The sequence below is a fragment of the Capra hircus genome, chromosome 13 (genome assembly GCF_001704415.2).
Source record: "Capra hircus breed San Clemente chromosome 13, ASM170441v1, whole genome shotgun sequence".
NCBI classification, from domain to species: domain Eukaryota; kingdom Metazoa; phylum Chordata; class Mammalia; order Artiodactyla; family Bovidae; genus Capra; species Capra hircus.
Window position 1 is genome coordinate 22,299,191 of NC_030820.1, and position 23,047 is coordinate 22,322,237.

The following is a 23,047-nucleotide window of genomic DNA, read 5'->3' on the forward strand; positions in this document are numbered from 1 at the left end:
AGAATCTTCTCTGGTGGTTCATTTATTACAAAGGTTGCCTTTTTTTGAGAATCCCAGTTGAAAGCTTGCATGTTCTATTGATGAAATGAAACCTGCCTCTGAATCAATTGTTCAGCACCACAGTGAAACTTTTTGTAGATTGCCTATAGGAAGATGATAGGTCAACTTCGTTCATCAGTTTGGCTTTTACTGTCTCTTTGTAAGACAAAATGGTGATAGTGTTGTTCTTCCTTTATTAAAGTCTTTTTTCTAGTTTTGCAAAAATTTTTTTTTCCTGGTTCTTTTGAACTTTTCTTACCAGTGCAGTTGATTATTGGTTTCTTCTTCAGGAATTAACTGATGTTTTGCAACCATGAACGTGAATTTCATTTTAGGGTTAAAAACATAATACTTTCGTTATTCTACTTCTCTGTTTCATTGAGTGATTAAACAAAGGATAAGTGGGCTTCCCTGGTAGCTCACCTGGTAAAGAATCCACCTGCAGTACAGGAGACCCCGGTTCAATTCCTGGTTTAGGAATATCCCTGGAGAAGGGATAGGCTGCCCTCTCTAGTATTCTTGGGCTTCCCTCATGGCTCAGCTGGTAAAGAATCTGCCTGCAATATGGGAGACCTGGATTGGGAATGATCCCCTGGAGATCCCTTGAAGACCTGGGTTGGGAAGATACCCTGGAGAAGGGAATAGCCCACTGTAGTATACTGGCCTGGAGAATTCCATGGACTGTATAGTCCATGGGGTCACAAAGAGTTGGACACGAGTAAGCGACTTAAAAAAAAAAAAGTCTTTTAGATTATGCCCAGTTTGGGACCAGTATTTTTATAGGAGACTTGAATCTTTTATAGGATTAGGTTCTGAAATCATAATATTAAGGCAAATGCTACCGTTAGTTTTTTTTTTACTTTTAAGATAAAATTTTGCAAAAATGTTTGAGTTTCTTCAGTTCCAAGAACCTTAATTTTTTGATGTTCAAAAAAATAAACCTCTTGAATCTACTGTCACCTTTTGTTGATTTTCATTTTTAGTCATTAACTGACAAACTTATTTGTTCAGTACTGTGTGTATGATTCCAGGCAGTTTTCCCAGCACATTTTCATTAACTTCATGAAGTCTTGAATGTTTTACTAATGTCGTTTAATTTGCCATTGATTTGCATTGTATTTGGATTAAACTGTAACATGTTTACAAATGTATAGCCAGCAAGAGACTTCCATGGTGAATAAGGAAGGACACTCTTTGATTTGAGGGTGGAAGTGGTTGGGATGGTGACCCCATAATGAGCATTATATTAATGGGTGCTTTTAAAAGATAACTCCTGCTTTCCTGTGTAACTTGGAACTGTGAGCTCTTAGAATAAATACTCCAGATAAAAAGGAACTCTTGAACATTTGTATACAGAGGAAAGGGGATTAGCAACCTTCTTTAGAGTAAAGTGAATATATTACCATTCTTTGATAGGAAAGTATAAAAACATCATTTTCAGTTTACATACATAAATTTAACTTGTTTTTTAAATTCTGGAATAGTAGTAATTATTATTATAATTAATGAGTAATTTATTCTAGAAGTATTCTGAAAATTTGAAGAGTAATCAGTTCACTCACTCAGTCGTGTCCGACTCTTTGCAACCCCGTGGACTGCAGCACACCAGACCTCCTGTCCATAACCAACTCCCGGAGTTTACTCAAACTCATGTCCATCGAGCCAGTGATACCACCCAACCATCTCAGTTCTCTGTTGTCACCTTCTCCTCCTGCCTTCAATCTTTCCCAGTATCAGGGTCTTTTCTAATGAGTCAGTTCTTCACATCAGGTGGCCATAGTATTTGAGTTTCAGCTTTAGCATCAGTCCTTGCAATGAATATTCAGGACTGATTTCCTTTAGGATGAACTGGTTGGATCTCCTTGCAGTCCAGGGGACTCTCAAGAGTCTTCTCCAACACCACAGTTCAAAAGCATCACTTCTTTGGTGCTCAGCCTTCTTTATAGTCCAACTCTCACATCCATACATGACTACTGGAAAAATCATAGCTTTGACTAGATGGGGTTTAAAAAAAAAGGTAAATACTGTCAGTGCCACAGAAATCCTTTGCCTTTAGTAACTGACAAAATACTGGTTATATTAATTTAATGGGGCAGTTGTCCTGTTTCTCTGCATGGTAAATGAAGCTAATGTCACGGAGTAATACAGTGAACATGGATTTCCTTTAAAATCTTGGGTTATTTTATGACTGGAAGTTGGTACCTTTTGACCACCATTACCCATTCCTCCCCATCTACTGATGCACATTTAGGTTGTTTCCATGTCTTGGGTTTTGTAAATAATGCTGCAGTGAACATGGCGGGGTACACATACCTTTCTGGGTAAAGTGTTTTTGTCTTCTTTAAATAAATGCCCAGAAATGGATCCATATGTTAGCCTTTGATTTTTTAAAAAGAACCTCCAAACAGTGTTCCATAGTAGCTTCACCAGTTTGTATTCTTACAACACAGGTTCCCATTTCTCCACATTTTCACTAATACTTAATTCTTACATTTTTGATAATGGCCATTCTGACAGATGTGAGGTGATATCATTGTGGTTTTGATTTGCATTGCCCTGTTGATAGCGGTGTTGAGCATCTTTTCATGTGTCTGTTGGCCATTTGTTTGTCCTTGGATAAAACATGTTTTCAGATCCCCTGCCCATTTTTTAATTGGATATTTTTTCTCTTTTGAATTGTAGGAGTTGTTATGTATTTTGGATATTAACCCTTTATCAGATATAAGTGACCCTTGAACAACTGAAACAACTGGCGATTAGGAATGCTGATCCTTGTTATTGGTTATCAAATCCAAAAAATCATAGCCAAGACCAGTATCAAGGAGCTTATCACCTGTGTTTTCTTCTAGGACTTTTATAGTTTCAAGTCTTTAATCCATTTTGAGTTGGGTTTTGTGTAGACTATAAGATCCAGGTTCATCTTTTTGCATACGGATGTCCAGTTTTCCCAGCACCATTCATTGCAGAGACTATCCTTTCCCCATTTTATGTTCTTGGTTCTTTTGTCACAACTTGAGCATATATGCTAGGGTTTATTTCTGGGCTCCCTATTCTGTTGCACTGATCTGTATATCTGTTTTTATGCTAATACCATACTGCTTTGATTACTATAGTTTTGTAATATAGTTGAAATTAGGGTGCATGATGCCTCCAGGTTTGTTCTTTCTCATTGCTTTTGCTGTTTGGGGCCTTTTGTGGTTCCATACAAATTTAATTTTTTTTTTTTTTCCTATTTCTGTGAAAAATACCATTGGAATCTTGATATGGATTACACGGAGTCTGTAGCTTGCTTTGGGTAGTATGGACATTTTAACATTAATTCTTCCAGTTCATAAATATGGAATATCTTTACATTATTTGTGCCTTCAACTTCTTTCATTAATGCCTTTTATTTCTCAGTGTAGAGATCTTTCACCTCCTCGATTTAATTTGTTCCTGGGTATTTTATTCTTTTTAATGCAGTTGTTAGTGGGATTGTTTTATTGTTTAGTTTGTTATCAGTGTATAGAAATGTGACTGATTTTGTATGTTAATTTTATATCCTGCAGCATTATTGAATTTGTTTATTCATTTTAACATTTTTGTGGTGAAGTATCTAGAGCTTTCTATACAGTAAGTCCCCTACATCCAAAGGAGTTCCATTTTAAGAGTACATTTATAAGTTTAAGTGTGTTTATAAGTCCCAACAAAGTGAGCCTAGGTACCCAACTACCACAGTCTGCTACATAGTACTGTGCTGTAATAGGTTTATAATACTTTTCTCACAAATAATAAAAAAGCAAACACAAAAATAAAATGTTTTTAATCTTAGAGTACATTACCTTGGAAAGCACAGTAGTTCATGCCAGACATGTGAACTAACTTACATGCATGCACATTTGCATTTTTGAAAGTTTACAACTTGAAAGTTCATAGTAGTGGACTTAATGTAGTGTGTAACAGCATACCATCTGTAAATAGCAGTGGTTTTATTTTTTTCCCTTCCAAATAGATGTCTTTTGTTTTCTTGTGGAATCACTCTGGATGTATATTTTCAGTTGTAAAGATAAGTGTAGAATTGGCACCTAGTGAATTGATATTTAGTCTGTGGAGGATTGAAGGAGAGTTGTTCGGACTTGGTTGGAAATATCCATATGTTTGTGTTTTCTTTTTTTTTCAAGTCTTATCTTTTTTTAAAGTGTAGTAAAATACACATAATAAAAAATTTTCCATTTTAACCTTTTTCAATTGTGCAGTTAGTGTTAAATATTTTCACAGTGTTGTACAAGCAATCTCCAGAATTTTTCAGTGTTACAAAAACTGAAACTATAGTGATAAAACCGTAGCTCCCCATTCCCTGCCTCCTCAGACCCTGACAACCACCATTTTACTGTGTATGAATTTGACTACTATAGATACCTCATGTAAATAGAATCATATAATATTTATCTTTTTTGTGACTAACTTATTTCACTTAGGATCATATCATCAAGATTCATCCGTGTTATAGCATGTGTTGGAATTTCCTTCCTTTTTAAGACTGAATAGTATTAACACTGCATCATATGAACATACCACTTCTTATGCATTTATCTAAATTTTTAAAAATTTAAGTATTTGTGATACTTGTTTAAATTTACAACAATTTGGTAGTTTCAGGTGTATAACAGAATGTTTCAGAATGAATGTTTATAGATTATACCCCATTAAAGTTATTAATACATTATTGGCTATATTTCTTGTGCTGTATAATAGATCTTTGTAGCTTATTTATTTTTTACATAGTTATATTTTTAATTTTTGAGAAGCTATTATACCGTTTTCCATAGTTGCTGCACCACTTTACATTCCCACCAACAGTGTTAAGGGTTCCAATGTCTTAATATCCTTGCCAACACTTGTTTTCTTGGTTTTTTTTGATAGTAACCATCTTAATGGATATGAGGTGTCAAATGTTAGCTTTAATATTTTTTCTTCTTCATTATATTGAACATCAAGGAGTAAAAAGCTTGAGACTTGTCACCAGAGGAGGAAAGAAAAAGAATTTACATTCCATTTTATTCTTCTTAGGTTTGTTTTCTGTGGTTCTAAAAAATTATCAGAAACTGAAAACAACACACATTTATTATAGTGCTGTAGAAGTCTGACATGAACCTTACTGGGTCTATTAAGGTGTGGGCAGGCTTTGTTCCTTTTTCAAATCTGTGTAGGAAGATCTGTGTCCTTATATTTTCCAGCTTTGGGGCAGTGCCTGCTCTCCTTACCCTGTGGCTTCTGTCTTCACAACCATCAGTTTTGTGGGGAGTCTCTCATGTTTCAGTCTCTCTGGTTCTCAGATACACTTTGTGAGGACTCTGATTATATGGGGTTGACCCAGACAGTTCTGCTTCTCTGGGTCCTTAAGTTACATACATTTGCATAGTCTCTTGCCATTTAAGCTAACACATTCATAGGTTGTGGACATAAGGCATGGGTACTTTTTTGGGGGGGTAGTATTCTGCATACCATATTCGCTTAAAATTATTCTACTGTACTTTAAGAAGGTGTTGCTTAAATCATTTCCGAGGTTAGGCTTTGCTAGTACATGTATTTGTTGAATAATTTTGGCTTTGCACCTTTTTTGTTAACTTTTCTCTCTTAAATTACTGGTGACCCGTTCTGATTGCCAATTCCAGGAGAGAGTCAGGTTTTTATCTTACTTGATTTTATTGCAGAGATATTGTTGGCCACTCTGTTTTGAAGCTTTTTGTATTCCATTATATCATTCTCCTTTATCTTTTTAATAAATTTATAAAATATTTCACATTTATAGAAAAGTACAGACATCATGAATTTATTACAGATGTAACACCTGATAATATTTTGCCTTATTTTCATAGACCCTTTTTCAACTTGAGCACTCAGGAATTTACTGCCAATTTAAGAAATAGAATGTTACCAGCACTGTTGAATACTCGTCACCGTTGCATTCCCCACGGTTAACGACTACCCTGCATTTTGTTTATAATTCCTTTGCTTAGTTGTTTTGCATGTATGTGTAAAATTATACTCCCTTATTTCTTTTTCCTGCTTTCATCCTTTTTCAGAGTAAATGACTTTTGGTCTACTTCTTCAGTATCTTACTTCTTCCCCCAGCGTCTTCAGTGAGATAAAATTTATTTAATACAAAAGTTACAATTTTAACCATTTAAAAGTATATAGTTCAAAGGTTTATTGGTATACAGTTGGCCCTTGAATATCTCAAGAGAGGGGCCCTAACACTCCTCACATGTAAAATTTTTGCATATCATTTATAGTTGGCCCTGCATATACAGATTTCTTTTCTATAGTTATTTTTACACCCATGAATTCAGCCAAGGATCATGTAGTACTGCAGTATTTGCTACTGAAAAAAATTCACATGTAAGTGGACCCATACAATTAAAATTCATATTGTTTGAGGGTCAACTATATTCACAATGTGATCAGTCCCAGAATAAATCTCATAATCCCAGTATATTGTCTTCCACCTCTGCATCCTGGCAATCAATAATCTATTTTCTGTCTCTGTAAGTGTCTCCAACTCTTTGCAACCCCATGGACTGTAGCCTGCTCGGTCCTCTGTCCATGGGATTCTCCAGGCAAGAATACTGGCATGGATTGCCATTGCCTTCTCCAGGGGATCTTCCCAACCCAGGTATCAAGCCCCCTTGGCAGGCAGATTCTTTACCACTGAGCCACCAGAGAAATCTGTCCCTCAATTTGGGTTCTGTCTCTATAGATCTGCCTGTTTTTGGCATTACACATAGAGGGAATTTGTGTTTGGTTCCTTTTACTTAACTTAATATTTTTTGTGTTTAAACCTAAGGTTTATCTACATTATCAGTTCAGTTCAGTTCAGTCACTCAGTTGTGTCTGAGTTTTTGCAACGCTGTGGGTCACAGCACGCCAGGCCTCCCTGTCCATCACCAACTCCTGGAGTTCACTCAGATTCATGTCCATCAAGTCGGTGATGCCATCCAGCCATCTCATCCTCTGTCATCCCCTTCTCCTCCTACCCCCAATCCCTCCCAGCATCAAAGTCTTTTCCAATGAGTCAACTCTTTGCATGAGGTGGCCAAAGTACTGGAGTTTCAGCTTTAGCATCAGTCCTTCCAAAGAAATCCCAGGGTTGATCTCTTTAAGAATGGACTGGTTGGATCTCCTTGCATATCAACACTTCATTCTTTTTTGTTTGTTTGTTTTTTAATGGTTGGATGATACACATTATATGGATATAAAGCATATTTGGTTTATCCAGTCATCAGTTGATGGACATTTGGTTGTTTCCACTGCTTGAATAGTATGACTGATACTGCTGTCAACTTTCACACAAGTTTTTGTGTGAACATACTGGTTTTATTTTATTTGTCTTGTGTGTATATGTAGGGTAGAATTGCTGGTTCATTATGGTGACTTTTTGAGGAACTGCCAAACTCTTTCCCACAGCAGCTGTACCATTTTACATTTCCATTAGCAGTACATGAGGGTTCCAATTTTACCACATCCTCACCAAGACTACTTCTTCCTTTTTTTTTCCATAGCCATCCAAGTGGATGTGAAATGGTACCTCATTTTGGTTTTGATTTGCATTGCCCTTATGAATTAGCATGAATTAGCATCTTTTAATGTTTTTATTGGGCTTTTTTTTTTTTTCCTCAGGAAAATTATATCTTGGGTCAGTTTTTATGTTTTGGATGTTTCTAAGAATTTGCCCATTTCATCTGGATTTTTAATTTTGTTGGCATATAGTTATTCATAATATTATCTTTATAGTCCTTAAAAATTTTTTTTATAAGATGTGTAGTAAAGTCCCCTTTTATTCCTGATTATAATAATATGAGGCTTTTTTTCTTTGTCAGTCTAGCTAAAGATTTAACAGTTTTGTGTTTTTTTTAAACCAACTTGTGGTTTCATTAATTTCCTTTATAGTTTTCCTGTTCTTTATTGTATTTCTGCTTTTTTTCTCCTTCTGCTTACTTTGAATTTTGTTTGTTCTTTTTCTAATTTCTTAAGATAGAAAGTTAGATTATTGATCTTAGATCTTTTTTTAAAGATGCAGATTTGACCATGTCACTGTGTTACTTAAATCCTGATGTTGATGGGATAAATTCATAGTCCTTAACAAGGCATAAGAAGTTTTTCCTGGACTGACCTGCCTCTCCAGGCTCACCTAACTCTCCTACTTCTTGTGGCATGAGTATATCCTAGTCAGTTTCCTGATAGACTGCTCTCTGCAAAAATCAATGATTTAGACTTTGGTTGTATCTGCTGGTATGACATTCCATCTGTCTTTTTCTAAAGAAAATAGAATTTAAAACTAAGCATAGGTTTATCTTCTGCAACTTTTTCCCCCGTCTATTGACAGTAACTAAAAACAAAAACCCTTGCACTTCTGGTGTACCTGGTGGTCTAATGCTTTCTTTATTCTGTTTCTACTGCTGCTCCAGACAATTGTTTTTGTTTCTGTAATCTGTATATTAGTCATACTTGTCTCACATTTGTGGAGGAGGGGAAAAAAACCCCATAAACTCTTCTGTTCACTGTCCAGCATTGATACATATCAAAATATCTTGTTATACAGAACTTTATAAAATTAAAATTTGTTATTTCAGTAAGACTTGCTTTGAAAAACTAACGAAATATAAGAACCGAGGACATATTGTATGTTTAATAGTCATGTTGAATTTTAAGCATATTTCTTGATTTGGTGTTTCTCATAGAAGATCATAGGACTTAATGATGGTGGGTTTTTTGAAAGTGTGTAAAATATTCCATAAACTTTTGAAATTGGTATGTTTTGATAAGGAAGTAAGAATATCATCAATACAAAGAAAATTACTTTTAGGAAAGCTCTTTGCCAAAATATATATTTTAAAAATAGCCTCAAGTAGGATGAATTCTGTTTGATGCGAGAAATTTAGGAAGCTTGAATTGAAATAACATTAAAATTATTGTCCTAACAGAAAAAGAGAATTGAATAGATAGGAGTAAGACAGAATGTAAAAGTCTTTTTGTAAATTTTGGAAACTTTTAAGGCAGTTTGGAAAGGCAAAATAGTCATTTGACTGCTTTGAACAACAGTGTTGTTGTTCAGTCGCTAAGTCATATCTGACTCTCAACACATGGACGGTAGCATGCCAGGCTTCCTGGCCTTCACTGTCTCCTGGAGTTTGCTCAAAAAACAGTGGGGCTAGGTGGGAGGTAAACTTTAAATAGGCAATGGCACCCCACTCCAGTACTCTTGCCTGGAAAATCCCATGGATGGAGGAGCCTGGTGGGCTGCAGTCCATGGGGTCGCTGAGTTGGAGACAACTGAGCGACTTCACTTTTACTTTTCACTTTCATGCATTGGAGAAGGAAATGGCAACCCACTCCAGTGTTCTTGCTTGGAGAATCCCAGGGACGGTGGAGCCTGGTGGGCTGCCGTCTATGGGGTCTCACAGAGTCGGACATGACTGAAGCGACTTAGTAGTAGTAGTAGTGAAGTTAAGTGCCTGGTATTTCATAACATTTTGTTTCATGGTGGTACCTTGGAACTAGCTAGCTTGCGTGGTAGAATTTAGATTTTATGGTATTACTGAACTATAAGTTTAACCTCTAGATTTCATCTGGCAAGTATACTTAAAATAATGATGAAACAAGTACTATGTACGTATACAGGATTGCAGTTTAGTTTCATAGTCCAGTTAAAACCTACCACATCAGCAGCCTGATTTTCATCATCCTATTTAAAGCATGATTTTGCTCTAGTGCTTTCTAGGTGGTTTAATTATTTGTTTGTTTATAGTTTTTCTGCCTCACTAGACTGTAAAGCCATGTAGCATAGGCAGTGGATTTTACTCTTTATTTCACTGGTGTTTAACTTACCATCTAGTAGACTCTCCATGAATGTTGAATGAATAAATTGTTGTCAGTTGCTACATAGTCCTTGAATAGGTTTTATATATTGTCTGTAATGTGTTTATTTTCTTGAGAAATTAAGCTTTTGCATTAGGCCATCTTGTTTCTGTCACAGTAGTAACTTTGTTCTTTGCTGCAAAAGTAGAGTTGCTTCATTTGTTTAGCTTCAAGTCTTACTTTTAATATAATTTTGAAATAGTAGATTAAAGTAGCTAAAGAGCTTAGATCTGTTTTCACCACGGTAATATTGGTAATTTATTTCAGTGCCCCATTTACTAAGAGTTTAAATTCCCTTAATTACGGTGCTTATAGTTTGTCACAACCATGCTTATTAAACAAATCTCATTTGATGGAGGAGACAAAGTAATGTCAACCAGTTGTTCATAAATATCTGCTATAGGATTGAGAATAATATGAATGCTAATTGATTTGGGGGGAATATTCTCCCTCAAGAATGGGTTCCTACTAAGGTTTATTCAGAATGATTTGTAGGAAACTAGAATTTTTTTCTCTTCACATATGTCCCCTTCTTCTTTCAAGGCAGGATTGAGGTAGAGATCTAAGAACAGGGATGAATAGTTCCCAGACAGAACTGTTCCACAGTCCCTCTGTGAATCATCTGAGATTAACTGTGTGTAACGAGGCATTGCTGATGGGAGAAGCTATTGCTGTGCGTAGTGTAGAGACTGAGAAGAGTGGATCTAGATCATTCTAGATTTAATTTCTTTTTCATCACGATAGACTTGTTTTTCCTTATTACCGAAATTAGTTGGTATGTTATTTTTATACAGTAAATTGTGATACCCCAAGATACAACAAATACTGCTGTTCCTTTTGGTATTTGTTCCTAAGTAGGAAGGAATTTAACTAATTACTATATAGCCTTGCTAAGTAATATAAGATATATATTACAGATAAAACAGTAAGGCTTTTTCCATCTCAAAGCTTCCAGGCTACCTTGTGGATCTCTCTAAGTACCTGAAAGATGGCTGTTCAAGACTTTTAAGTGATAAACACTGAAGGATATTAATATATGAATGGTGAATCAGCCACTGGGGCTAAAAAGTCACTTGCAGTATGCGTCTTTATTTACTTACAAAGTGAAATGTATAAGCATTTCATTGAAACTACAAGAGGAAAAGAATCTGAAAAGTTCTCACTGAAGGAATTGGTGTAAATGGACATGAATTTATAAGAATTTATTTTAATTTAAATGATGCTGCTGTTTGATAATAGACCTTTATTTAGAGTGCTACCTTTTTATTTTAGTGAAAAATGAAAGTATAATTACTGACCTCTCCCCATTTTGACTTTAACTCTACTGATTTTTCCTTCTCATAATGTCTGTTTTTAAACTTGTCTGTCATGGTAGTTTTTAGGAATTGGTTTATGAAAAATTCAAAATTAAAGTGTGTCCTTTCTTTAGACAGTGTTGACAGTTTTATACTAACAGAGCAGGAACTTAAATTCATAGGTATGTACAAGATAGTAGTGTTAAATTAATCCTAATGTAGCTTGGGAGCCTTCCCATATAAAGCAGCGTTAGAGACCTGTAGTTACAGAAATAATAACTGAAATGGATTCTCCATAAATGTGGGTGGTTGGTGGGATGAAGAACTCGATCATGTTCTTACTGTATTTGTTTGAATTTGTTAAGACATGGTATGTTGGGTTTTAAGATTCCTTAAATTATTTACCTGTCAAGTCTTTGATTTTTTTAAAGGCTATTTTCTACATCTGTGACACGTCTCTCTCACTGAGAGAAAGAAGAATCAGAGACCATATTCTATGATTTATAAAAATTCTCTAATTCTATAATGTATCTCTGTGTTACTTCTGGAATGGCTGAGAATAAGCATATATATTCTGAATCTACTACTCTAAACCAAATAACGTATGCATTTACTCTCTCCTTTTCTCTCTCCTAAAAACATCAGTTGTGCATATTAATAATAAAAATCTTGCAGGCTGTGAGTATCTGCAGTATTAAACATTCCTTCTCAAGAGTGTCTTGGCTGTTTTTCATTTGGCAAGTATATATTGTTTCTATATCTAAGATCCTGGTTAGTTGCTTTGGGGAAATAAGTATATACTGCAAGTGGATCCTGCCTTTGTTGTTGTCAGTCGCTAAGTTGTGTCCTACTGTTTGGGACCCCATGAACTGTAGCATGCCAGGCTTCTCTGTCTTTCACTGTCTCCCAGAGTTTTCTCACATTCATGTCCATTGAGTTGATGATGCTATCTAACTATCCCATGCTCTGCCTCCTCCTTCTGCATTTGCCTTCAGTCTTTCCCATCATCAGGGTCGTTTCCAGTGAGTCGACTGTTCACATGAGGTGCCAAAGTATTGAAACTTCAGCATCAGTCCTTCCGGTGCACATTCAGGGTTAATTTCTTTTAGAATTGACTGGTTTGACCTCCTCACAGTCTGGGGACTCTATTCTCCAGCACCACAATTTGAAAGCATCAGTTCTTTGGTGCTCTACTTTCTTTATAGTCCAACTCACATCCATATGTGAATACTGGAAAATCCGTAACTTTGATTATATGGACCTTTGTTTAGGGAACATAAAATCTAAAAGGAAAAGAACTGTGTGTATAAATAATTTCCAGATCATAGTTATAAGTTCTTAAATGATCTATAGTATAATAAAGAGTTCAAGGTCAGAGGAAATTACTTTCATCTGAGGGAACGAGATATCCAGAGAATGGAACATATTACCTGATGCTTAAAGTGTAGCTACTTGGAGTGGATTGATGTATATACCTGTTCCTGACAGAATAGTATATTCATGTAATAACAGCTAAATATTTGGAATTATGCTTCTCAGATTTTTCTTCATGATGCTTGTGGAGCATGCGTCATGCTCCAAAAGTATTAAAGCAACTAGTATTTTTATTCCAAATTAGAAAGCTCATATTGAAAGTTGTTTCTAGGTGTGTCAAGATTTAGGAGACCAAAGAATCTGACCTTCTACCCAGATCAGTCCTTAAAGGAACTATGGAGAGAGACCAAATCAGTGTAATAAACATATAAAACATGTGAAGGGAAATAGTTTTAAACTAAGAAAACATTATAAAAAGAAAGAGATAGAAATTTCAGGTATGGAAGATTATAATGTTTGAAATAAAGAACACCATATATGGAATAAATAGCAGTGCATATAGCCAAGGAAGAAAATAAATAATAGGTAGGTCAGATTAAGGAAATCTGTAGAAAGATGGGAAGGATCTCTATAAAAAAATAAAAAAGAACAGGGAAGCCTGGCGTGCTGCATGCAGCCCATGGGGTCACAAGGATTCGAACTCAAGAGTGACTGAACAACAACAACGAGGAGGGTAGAAGTAGAATCCAGATAACAGGAGCCCCAGAAAGGCAGAGAAAGAACGGAGAAGAGGAAATAATGTGAAGAAATAATGGAGATAAACTTTCTTTAACAACAAAAAAAATACGAGGTCTTAGACTGAAACAGCCCTTGGAGTGCCGCAGAAAAAAGAGTGAAGAAAAAATTCTCATCTGGACACATTATAGAGAAAATGTAGAACTATCAAGAAAGGAAATAATTCTAAAACATGGACTCTTAACTATGGAGTGCTTCTTAAGGAAATCGAAAAGGAATAAATAGAAGTGATTATTTTTCTAAGGAAATGGTACAACATATGAAAAGGTTAGAGTTACAGAGATATTTATCATAGCGAAAAAGTGAAAATATTGGGAATGTGAAAATTATACTCACATTTCTTACAGAATCACCTAGATTTGATTATCAAGTTTTATTTAGGAAGTTTATCTAGTAACTTGAAAATATATCCGGGATATATTTTCCTGGACGCCAAACCCAGAATAACAGGTTGTGTATTATTATGCATAAATAATGACTATGGTAAAAGACTGTCAATTTCTTATGATTCTTGTTTTCTTGGTGCTCACATTCTAGTTGGAAGAGTCAGAAATATAAATAGAGAATAAATATTAGACAAAGTTATCATAGCAACTATGTTAAAGATTTGAGAGTAGTTTTTTCCTTGTCTTCACTTTCTAAAATTGAATGTTGTCATTACTTTTATGTTTTTATTAGAGTAACAAAAAATCTTTCATGAAGAATGAATAATTGTTTTAACAGCTGCCACGTCTAATAAGATTATGCTCTTCATTTTACTGGACAATTTTTTTTCCTACTGTACCTTCTTTTTCTATAAGATAAAGAAATTAAAAAATAAATAACTGTGTGATGAACTTCATAATGTTTCTCATCTAGGCTTATGATTGATACCAGTTTAGGTGTGTCTTATCTCTTCTTAGTTAAGTACTCTCCTTCATTAGATGTTTTTCTGGAACTCTCTTGCTTTTTCCATGATCCAGCAGATGTTGGCCATTTGATCTCTGGTTCCTCTGCCTTTTCTGAATCCAGCTTGAACATCAGGAAGTTCATGGTCCACATATTGCTGAACCCTGGCTTGGAGAAATTTGAGCATTACTTTACTAGCATGTGAGATGAGTGCAATTGTGCAGTAGTTTGAGCATTTTTAGGCATTGCATTTCTTTGGGATTGGAATGAAAACTGACCTTTTCCAGTCCTGTGGCCACTGCTGAGTTTTCCAAATTTGCTGGCATATTGAGTGCAGCACTTTCACAGCATCATCTCTGAGGATTTGAAAGAGCTCTACTGGAATTCCATCACCTCCACTAGCTTTGTTCGTAGTGATGCTTTCTAAGGCCCACTTGACTTCACATTCCAGGATGTCTGGCTCTAGGTGCGTGATCACACCATCGTGATTATCCAGGTCGTGAAGATCTTTTTTGTACAGTTCTTCTGTGTATTCTTGCCACCTCTTCTTAATATCTTCTGCTTCTGATAGGTCCATACCATTTCTGTCCTTTACTGAGCCCATCTTTGCATGAAATGTTCCCTTGGTATCTCTAATTTTCTTGAAGAGATCTCTAGTCTTTCCCATTGTGTTGTTTTCCTCTATTTCTTTGCATTGATCGCTGAGGAAGGCTTTCTTTCTCTCCTTGCTATTCTTTGGAACTCTGCATTCAGATGCTTATATCTTTCCTTTTCTCCTTTGTTTTTCTCTTCTCTTCTTTTCACAGCTATTTGTAAGGCCTTCCGAGACAGCCATTTTGCTTTTTTGCATTTCTTTTCCATGGGGATGGTCTTGATCCCTGTCTCATGTACAGTGTCACGAACCTCATTCCATAGTTCATCAGGCACTCTATCAATCAGATCTAGGCCCTTAAATCTATTTCTCACTTCCACTGTATAATCATAAGGGATTTGATTTAGGTCATACCTGAATGGTCTAGTGGTTTTCCCTACTTTCTTCAATTTAAGTCTGAATTTGGCAATAAGGAGTTCATGATCTGAGCCACAGTCAGCTCCTGGTCTTGTTTTTGCTGACTGTATAGAGCTTCTCCATTTTTGGCTGCAAAGAACATAATCAATCTGATTTCAGTGGGTGTTTGCTGTGACCAGTGCATTTTCTTGGCAAAACTCTATTTGACTGTGTGGATCACAATAAACTGTGGAAAATTCTGAAAGAGATGAGAATTCCAGACCACCTGACCTGCCTCTTGAGAAATCTGTATGCAGGTCAGGAAGCAACAGTTAGAACTGGACATGGAACAACAGACTGGTTTCAAATAGGACAAGGAGTACATCAAGGCTGTATATTGTCACCCTGCTTATTTAACTTCTGTGTAGAATACATCATGAGAAACGCTGGACTGAAAGAAACACAAGCTGGAATCAAGATTGCCGGGAGAAATATCAGTCACCTCAGATATGCAGATGACCCCACCCTTATGGCAGAAAGTGAAGAGGAACTAAAAAGCCTCTTGATGAAAGTGAAAGTGGAGAGTGAAAAATTTGGCTTAAAGCTCAACATTCAGAAAACGAACATCATGGCATCCGGTCCCATCACTTCATGGGAAATAGATGGGGAAACAGTGGTTGAATTTATTTTGGGGGGCTCCAAAATCACTGCAGATGGTGATTGCAACCATGAAATTAAAAGATGCTTATTCCTTGGAAGAAAAGTTATGACCAACCTAGACAGCATATTCCAAAAGCAGAGACATCATTTTGCTGACCAAGGTCCGTCTAGCCAAGGCTGTGGTTTTTCCTGTGGTCATGTATGGATGTGAGAGTTGGACTGTGAAGAAGGCTGAGCGCCGAAGAATTGATGCTTTTGAACTGTGGTGTTGGAGAAGACTCTTGCGAGTCCCTTGGACTGCAAGGAGATCCAACCAGTCCATTCTGAAGGAGATCAGCCCTGGGATTTCTTCAGAAGGAATGATGGCTAAAGCTGAAACTCCAGTACTTTGGCCACCTCATGTGAAGAGTTGATTCATTGGAAAAGACTCTGATGCTGGGAGGATAGGAGGAGAAGGAGACGACAGAGGATGAGATGGCTGGATGGCATCACTGACTCAATGGACATGAGTCTGAGCGAACTCTGGGAGTTGGTGATGGACAGGGAGACCTGGCGTGCTGCAATTCATGGGGTCGCAAAGAGTCGAACATGACTGAGCAACTGAACTGAACTGAACTCCTTCATTAAGCTGACCACCTATATTTTTATACTTCATCTGAGCTAAGTGTTTAGGTTCCTGATATTAGCCTTGAGTAACATTTACATTACTTGGCAGTATTAGTACACATCACTAGGAAGCTCTCAATTTTTGCCATGATATTTTAGCTCTTTCTCCCCTTTCCCTGTCCCCACTATAGTAGATGTCTTTGTCTTTTATTCCCAGGAACACCTTGATCTCTCAACACCCAGTTCTGCAACCCTGCTTGATTTGTATCCATCTTGTCTTTCTCTCCTGCAGTCAAAGGCTAATCCTTACTTGTGATCTGGATCTCATGTATCCTTTTTATGCCCTCTCAGAGACCTTGTCATTTTAGTTTCTTCACCCTCTCTTTCACTATCACTTATCTTTGACCATCTACATCTAAATATGCTCCAGTCTTTCCTCTTGAAAAAACACCCCAGACACTCTTTTAATCCCTTTTCCTCATTGAGAGAATTCATGTCTATTGTCAGTTCTGGACCCAGTTGTAGCCATTATATCTCAAATTATTACTCTTCGTATTCTTTCTATTCTTGAGGACATTTTTTAAGATTTTCGCCTGTCTTTATATTCCTTACCCTCTCTTTTATAAACTCTACTTGTTAATCTCTGTGTGCTATATCTATTTAATTTCGTTAGCGCTTTTTGTTCACTCATAATTTCTTTATTATTGTTTCTGTTTAGTGAATGTGTTTTTAAATTTTAGGAATTCTTTGTGGGTTTTCTTTTTTAAAGGAGCTGGCCTGTTTTTTTCTTTCTTGCTTTTAAGTATGTTTAGCTCTGGAAAATGTCAGTTTTCATTCCAATCCCAAAGAAAGGCAATGCCAAAGAATGCTCAAACTACTGCACAATTGCACTCAGCTCACACGCTGATTAATTAATCCTCAAAATTCTCTAAGCCAGGCTTCAGCACTAGGTGAACCATGAATTCCAGATGTTCAAGCTGGTTTTAGAAAAGGTAGAGGAATCAGAGATCAAATTGCCAACATCCGCTGGATCATGGAAAAAGGAAGAGAGTTCCAGAAAAACATGTATTTCTGCTTTATTGAGTATGCCAAAGCCTTTGACTGTGTGGATCACCATAAACTGTGAAAAGTTCTGAAAGAGACTGGACTACCAGACCACCTGACCTGCCTCTTGAGAAACCTATATGTAGGTCAGGAAGCAACAGTTAGAACTGGACATGGAACAGCAGACTGGTTCCAAATTGTGAAAGGAGTCTTCAAGGCTGTATATTGTCACCCTGTTTATTTAACTTTCTATGCAGAGTACATGATGAGAAACGCTGGGCTGGAAGAAGCACAAGCTGGAATCAAGATTGCCGGAAGAAATATCAATCACCTCAGATATGCAGATGACACCACCCTTGTGGCAGAAGGTGAAGAGGAGCTAAAAAGCCTCTTGATGAAAGTGAAAGAGGAGAGTGAAAAAGTTGGCTTAAAGCTCAACATTCAGAAAACGAAGATCATGGCATCCGGTCCCATCACTTCATGGGAAATAGATGGGGAAACAGTAGAAACAGTGTCAGACTTTATCTTTTTGAGGTCCAGAATCACTGCAGATGGTGATTGCAGCCATGAAATTAAAAGACGCTTACTCCTTGGAAGGAAAGTTATGACCAACCTAGATAGCATATTGAAAAGCAGAGATATTACCTTGCCAACAAAGGTCCATCTAGTCAAGGCTATGGTTTTTCCAGTGGTCATGTATAGACGTGAGTGTTGGAGTATAAAGAAAGTTAAGCTCCGAAGAATTGATGCGTTTGAACTGTGGTGTTGGAGAAGACTCTAGAGTGTCCCTTGGACTGCAAGGAGATCCAACCAGTCCAACCTAAAGGAGATCAGTCCTGGGTGTTCATTGGAAGTACTGATGCTGAGGCTGAAACTCCAATACTTTGGCCACTTGATGTGAAGAACTGACTCATTGGAAAAGACCCTGATGCTGGGAGTGATTGCAGGTGGGAAGAGAAGGGGACAACAGAGGATGAGATGGTTGGATGGCATCACTGACTCGATGGGCCTGAGTTTAAAATTAAAGACTATATTAAATAGTCATTCCTCATCAGACTTTCAATCTGTTTCACTGTGGATTTACAGATTTGTATGGATTATAATCCGTTTGTTGTGATGCTCAAATTGTTCACAGTTAGCCATTGGCAGCCCTTTAAAATGGGTCCATGTCCTTCTGGTAGGTCTCCACTGCTCTTTTAATGCTTCCTCACTACCTGATACTGGTCAGTTGAGGCCTCCCTTAGCTCCTAGAGGCTTCTTGCTCATCCTTGTACATGTGCCCCTAGGTGATGGTTTGAGTTCTCTTCTCTTTTGACTTTCCCTTCTGCTGCATTTCTGTTGCTTTCTCTTCTACATCTTCCACTGGCTATCCTGCCCTTTTTTGGTTTTTAAGGACTCATTTGATTACATTGGGCCCATCCTCATATCCAGTTAATGTACCTATTTTAAGTTTAGCTGATCAGCACCTTAATTCAGTCTGCCAGGTTTCTTCAGAACAGTTCCTAGGTTAGTGTTTGGTTGAATAACCAGGAGAGGGGGAACTTGGGAAACATCTTTAGAATTCTGCTTACCACAGCAGGATAATCCCAGGTTCTTATAGAATTTTGTTCTCTCATTTTTTATTCCTTTTCTTAGGTTCTTAATCATTTGAAATCTTTGTGTCCTAATCCTTATTTGCTGGTTCTGTTTTCTAAGGTTCTTAGAAGACAGTAAAATCCTAATGTTTATAAATGCTAACTTGTGAGAAAGAGGATTGTTCTTTCCTTGTTTTTTAATTTTGGATTGCAAGCTCATTTTCTGTTCTGAGTTGAGGATGTATCCCTTCAGAGAGTGACAAGACTGCGTAACCCCTTCTTATGTTTATTTAATGTTTGTGATTTACCAGACCAGGAACATGGTGTAAATTCAAACCCCCATACCTATTGAAGGCAAGGCTGTCAGCCTATTTGAATCTCAAGGCAGATTTTCCATCCTTTATTCAAAGCTGAGATCAAATTGGACAAACTTCTTTTTCTCCCTGTGTATGCTGTGATTTTGAGGTTTTGTGTTTTGTGAGAGTCTTTTAGGAGTGGAGTTGGGAAGGAATAGCTTAACTTTCCCCTCAAAGTCTAGCCCTTGTAAAGTCTAAATTATATAAACAAGGTCTTACCAATTTCAGCTTTTCGTCTTTTGGAGATCCAAGGTTTATCTCTTTTCCTTGTGAGCATTAAAGCCAAGCTCCTAGGTTTCTGACAGGCTGCTCTAGGGCAGCTGTTAAAGCTTTTCCTCTTCACTTTGGCCCCTAAGGTTTTTTCCTTTCTTACAGGCTCAACTATTCATTTTTAGGTAATTTTAATCAGGAAGATTTTTACATTGCCTTACCTCCCTCATTGACAGAAACAAATTCCCCCATTGATTGATTGTTTTGTTTTTTTAACCCACTTCATACTGGCTTCTGCAACTAGTACTACACTTAAGTCAGAAATAGCTTTCACATTGCCAAGTTCAGATGGGTATTTTCACTTTTCTTTTTTCATGATCATCTTCCATCACTTTCCCTTCTTTTCTTGCCTTAGCTTGGTTATCCTACTGTTTTGATCATTTGTGTTTAGTTTTCTTGTGGCTTCCCTTTCATCCTGATTTGGTGTTGAAATTCCTTGGGGCTCAGTCCTGAACCTCTGCTTCGCTCATTCCATAATTCTCACCAAATTTAAGCTAAATAAAATCTTTTGTCTCAAGTATTACAGTGACTAAAGTTAGCTCCCTGATTCCACTCTTCTGTTGTCTGTTTTTTAAAAAAATATTAATTATCTTTGACTATGTTGAGTCTTCATTGCTTTGTGTGGGCTTTCTCTCGTTGCAGTGAATGGGGGCTGCTTTTTGTTGTGGTGTGCAGGCTGCTCATTGCAGTGATCTTTCTTGTTGCGGAGCACGAGCTCTAGGCACACAGGCTTCAGTAGTTGCAGCACATGGGCTCAGTAATTGTGGTACATGGACTTACTTTGTTCGCAGCACTTGGAATTCTTGGACCAGGCTTTGAACTGACATGCCCTGCATTGGCAAGCGGAGTTTTATCCACTGTGCCACCGGTCAAGTCCCCTTCTATTGTATTTTAAGGCATTGTTCACGTTATATTCAAAGTGATCTTTAAAAAATATTATTCTGATCTTGTTACTCTAAGTTAAAATGCTTTAATAGTTTTTTTTACTATGATTTTGGCAAGTCATTTATTGCCTGCAGAGTTGTACCTGAGCTTGTTCTTGGGCTGGATTCTAGCTTCATTTTTGAGTATCTTGTTTCTTTGCTTATTATACCACACAGAGAATTAGTAGAAAAATCTTATCGTAAACTTTTGGGAGGAGAGAAATGGTAGTTTCCAGGGCCAGGTGAACAAGAACCTAATAGACTACCAGTATTATTAGTATTGGACTAACTTAGGTCTGACCATTCTCTGCCCTGGTGGGCATGTGTTAAAGGTGTAAGTTCCCAGCAGAAACGCTCCACCTCAAGTTAGATCACATGTTCATCCCTGGCTAGGAGTATATCCCTGATGGAAAATAGGGTGCTGTTTGAAAAAGACATGGGAATGAATTCTCGGCAAATAAAAGTAGAGACCACTCCTAAGGATTTCTCCTCTTTACTGCTGATCCTTTTTTTTTCTTTTTGTACTGTGAATCTTATTTAAGTTACCCTTCATGTTCTGTCATAGCACATTCTACTTTTTCATCATAGCACTAATAGTTGTGTGATTATTTAATGTGTGGAGCCTTCACTGTAAGCTCCATGAGTGCAAGGATAGTATCTGTTTTCTTTTTTTGTAGTATGTTTAGCAGCACATTGCGTCTGATCATATAAGGCACATAAATATTTGTGGGATATTGTAAAATCAGGTCAGCTCTGCAATATTCGATTGATATCAAAATGATATAAAACATTTTGAAATATTTTATAATGAAACCCAAAAATGTGTATGGTAAGTTAATAAAAGGATTAAAATCCTCTATCCTGTATATAGGCAGTTCTATACAGCAAAACCGTAAGCTATGCACCAAAAAGTTTGAAAAAATATAAAAATATTTTAAATATATAAATTAATATTATATTAAATATATAAAGTACATTCAATTATATTAAATATATAAATTGTTTACTGTTAAATATATTATTTATATTTCATACTATATTGTTATACATTATAGTATATTAAATACATTAATTATATATAATTATATTAAATATATAAATTGATGTTTTAAAAATATGTTAAAATGTTTCTTTTCCTACTTTGACATTTATTTAAAATTATTGATAATGTGTATGTGTTGTCTTTTGAACAAGCTTTTCTCCTTCGTTCTTCGTTCAGTTAACAACTGTCTACCTAACCTTTAGGTCTTGGTATATCATTTTTTCTGCTTCTTAATTTTTCCTTCTCATGGCACCCTTTTCTCTTCCATCAGAGCACTTGGCACAGTTTATAGTCATGTGTTTGTTTTAATGTCTGCCTCCCTGATTCGTCTGTATATTCCTGGAGAGCAGAGATCTTTTCTGTCTTGTTCCCTCCTTTATTCCCTGCTCCTAGCATAGTGGCTATATTTCAGCACACATGAAATACATATTTCTTGGATGGATAAATGAATCAGTGTGTTACTCCCACTCTCTCTGTCATACTGCATCTTTGTTTCTACTCTATGTTAAACAGGTGAATTTCAGGGTATTTTCCTAGAGTTTGTGCATTGAAGGATTCAGGTCTGTTTAGTTTGATGAATGTCATCTTGATTTGGATTAAAATAGCATATAGCTTGTAAAAGATGGAAATAGAGTGAAGATAAACAGAAAACAAGTACAGAACAGTCTGAAGAGGATCATTTGCTTTCTGAAAAAAAGACCTAGAGGTCTTAGTGAATAATGCTAAACCAGAATACCTGATGTGTGAGAGAGCTGAGGTAAGCAAGTGAGCTTCATTTTCCAAAAAGATTCAGAATTCCATGCTTTCCTGATTTGATAAGAAAGGAAAATTTTGATTTGTTCCATTTTATTGCAGTAACCTGAGCACTAGTTTCAAAGTGTGATTGCTGCCTGTTTAGCTGTGCAGTTTCCCATTTAAGTACATGTTAATGCAGTATGAAAACAGACTTAAGTTTAGAGATTGAGGATCCTCTAACACTACAGTTTTGCTTTTTGGTATTGTACTCTCATGATATACCATTGCAGTGATAATGGTATTTGTAGTTTTCAAAGTGCAGTGGGGACATGTGGGGCTTCCCTGGTGGCTCAGTGGTAGAGTCTGCCTGCCAATGCAAGAGGCATGGTTTCAATCTCTGGGATAGGAAGATCCCCTGGAGACAGAAATGGCAACCCACTCCAGGATTCTTGCTTGGGAAAGCCCATGGAGGAGCTTGGTGGGCTACAATCCAAGGAGTTGTAAGAGTCAGATACAACTTAGCAGCTAAGCAACAACAACAGGGACTTTAGAGGACCTGACAATTTAAATACAATACTTTCCTAACTTAAAATTAACTTAACTGTGCTTTAGGCATTGTTA

At 36.7% G+C, this 23,047-nt stretch overlaps 1 protein-coding gene across 11 annotated transcripts in view; it reads left to right on the forward strand.

Moving 5' to 3' along the window:
* The window catches only part of MLLT10 (myeloid/lymphoid or mixed-lineage leukemia; translocated to, 10), a 213,050-nt gene that overhangs the window by 154,631 nt on the left and 35,372 nt on the right, over positions 1-23,047 (forward strand). The gene's annotated exons all lie outside the window — the stretch shown is intronic.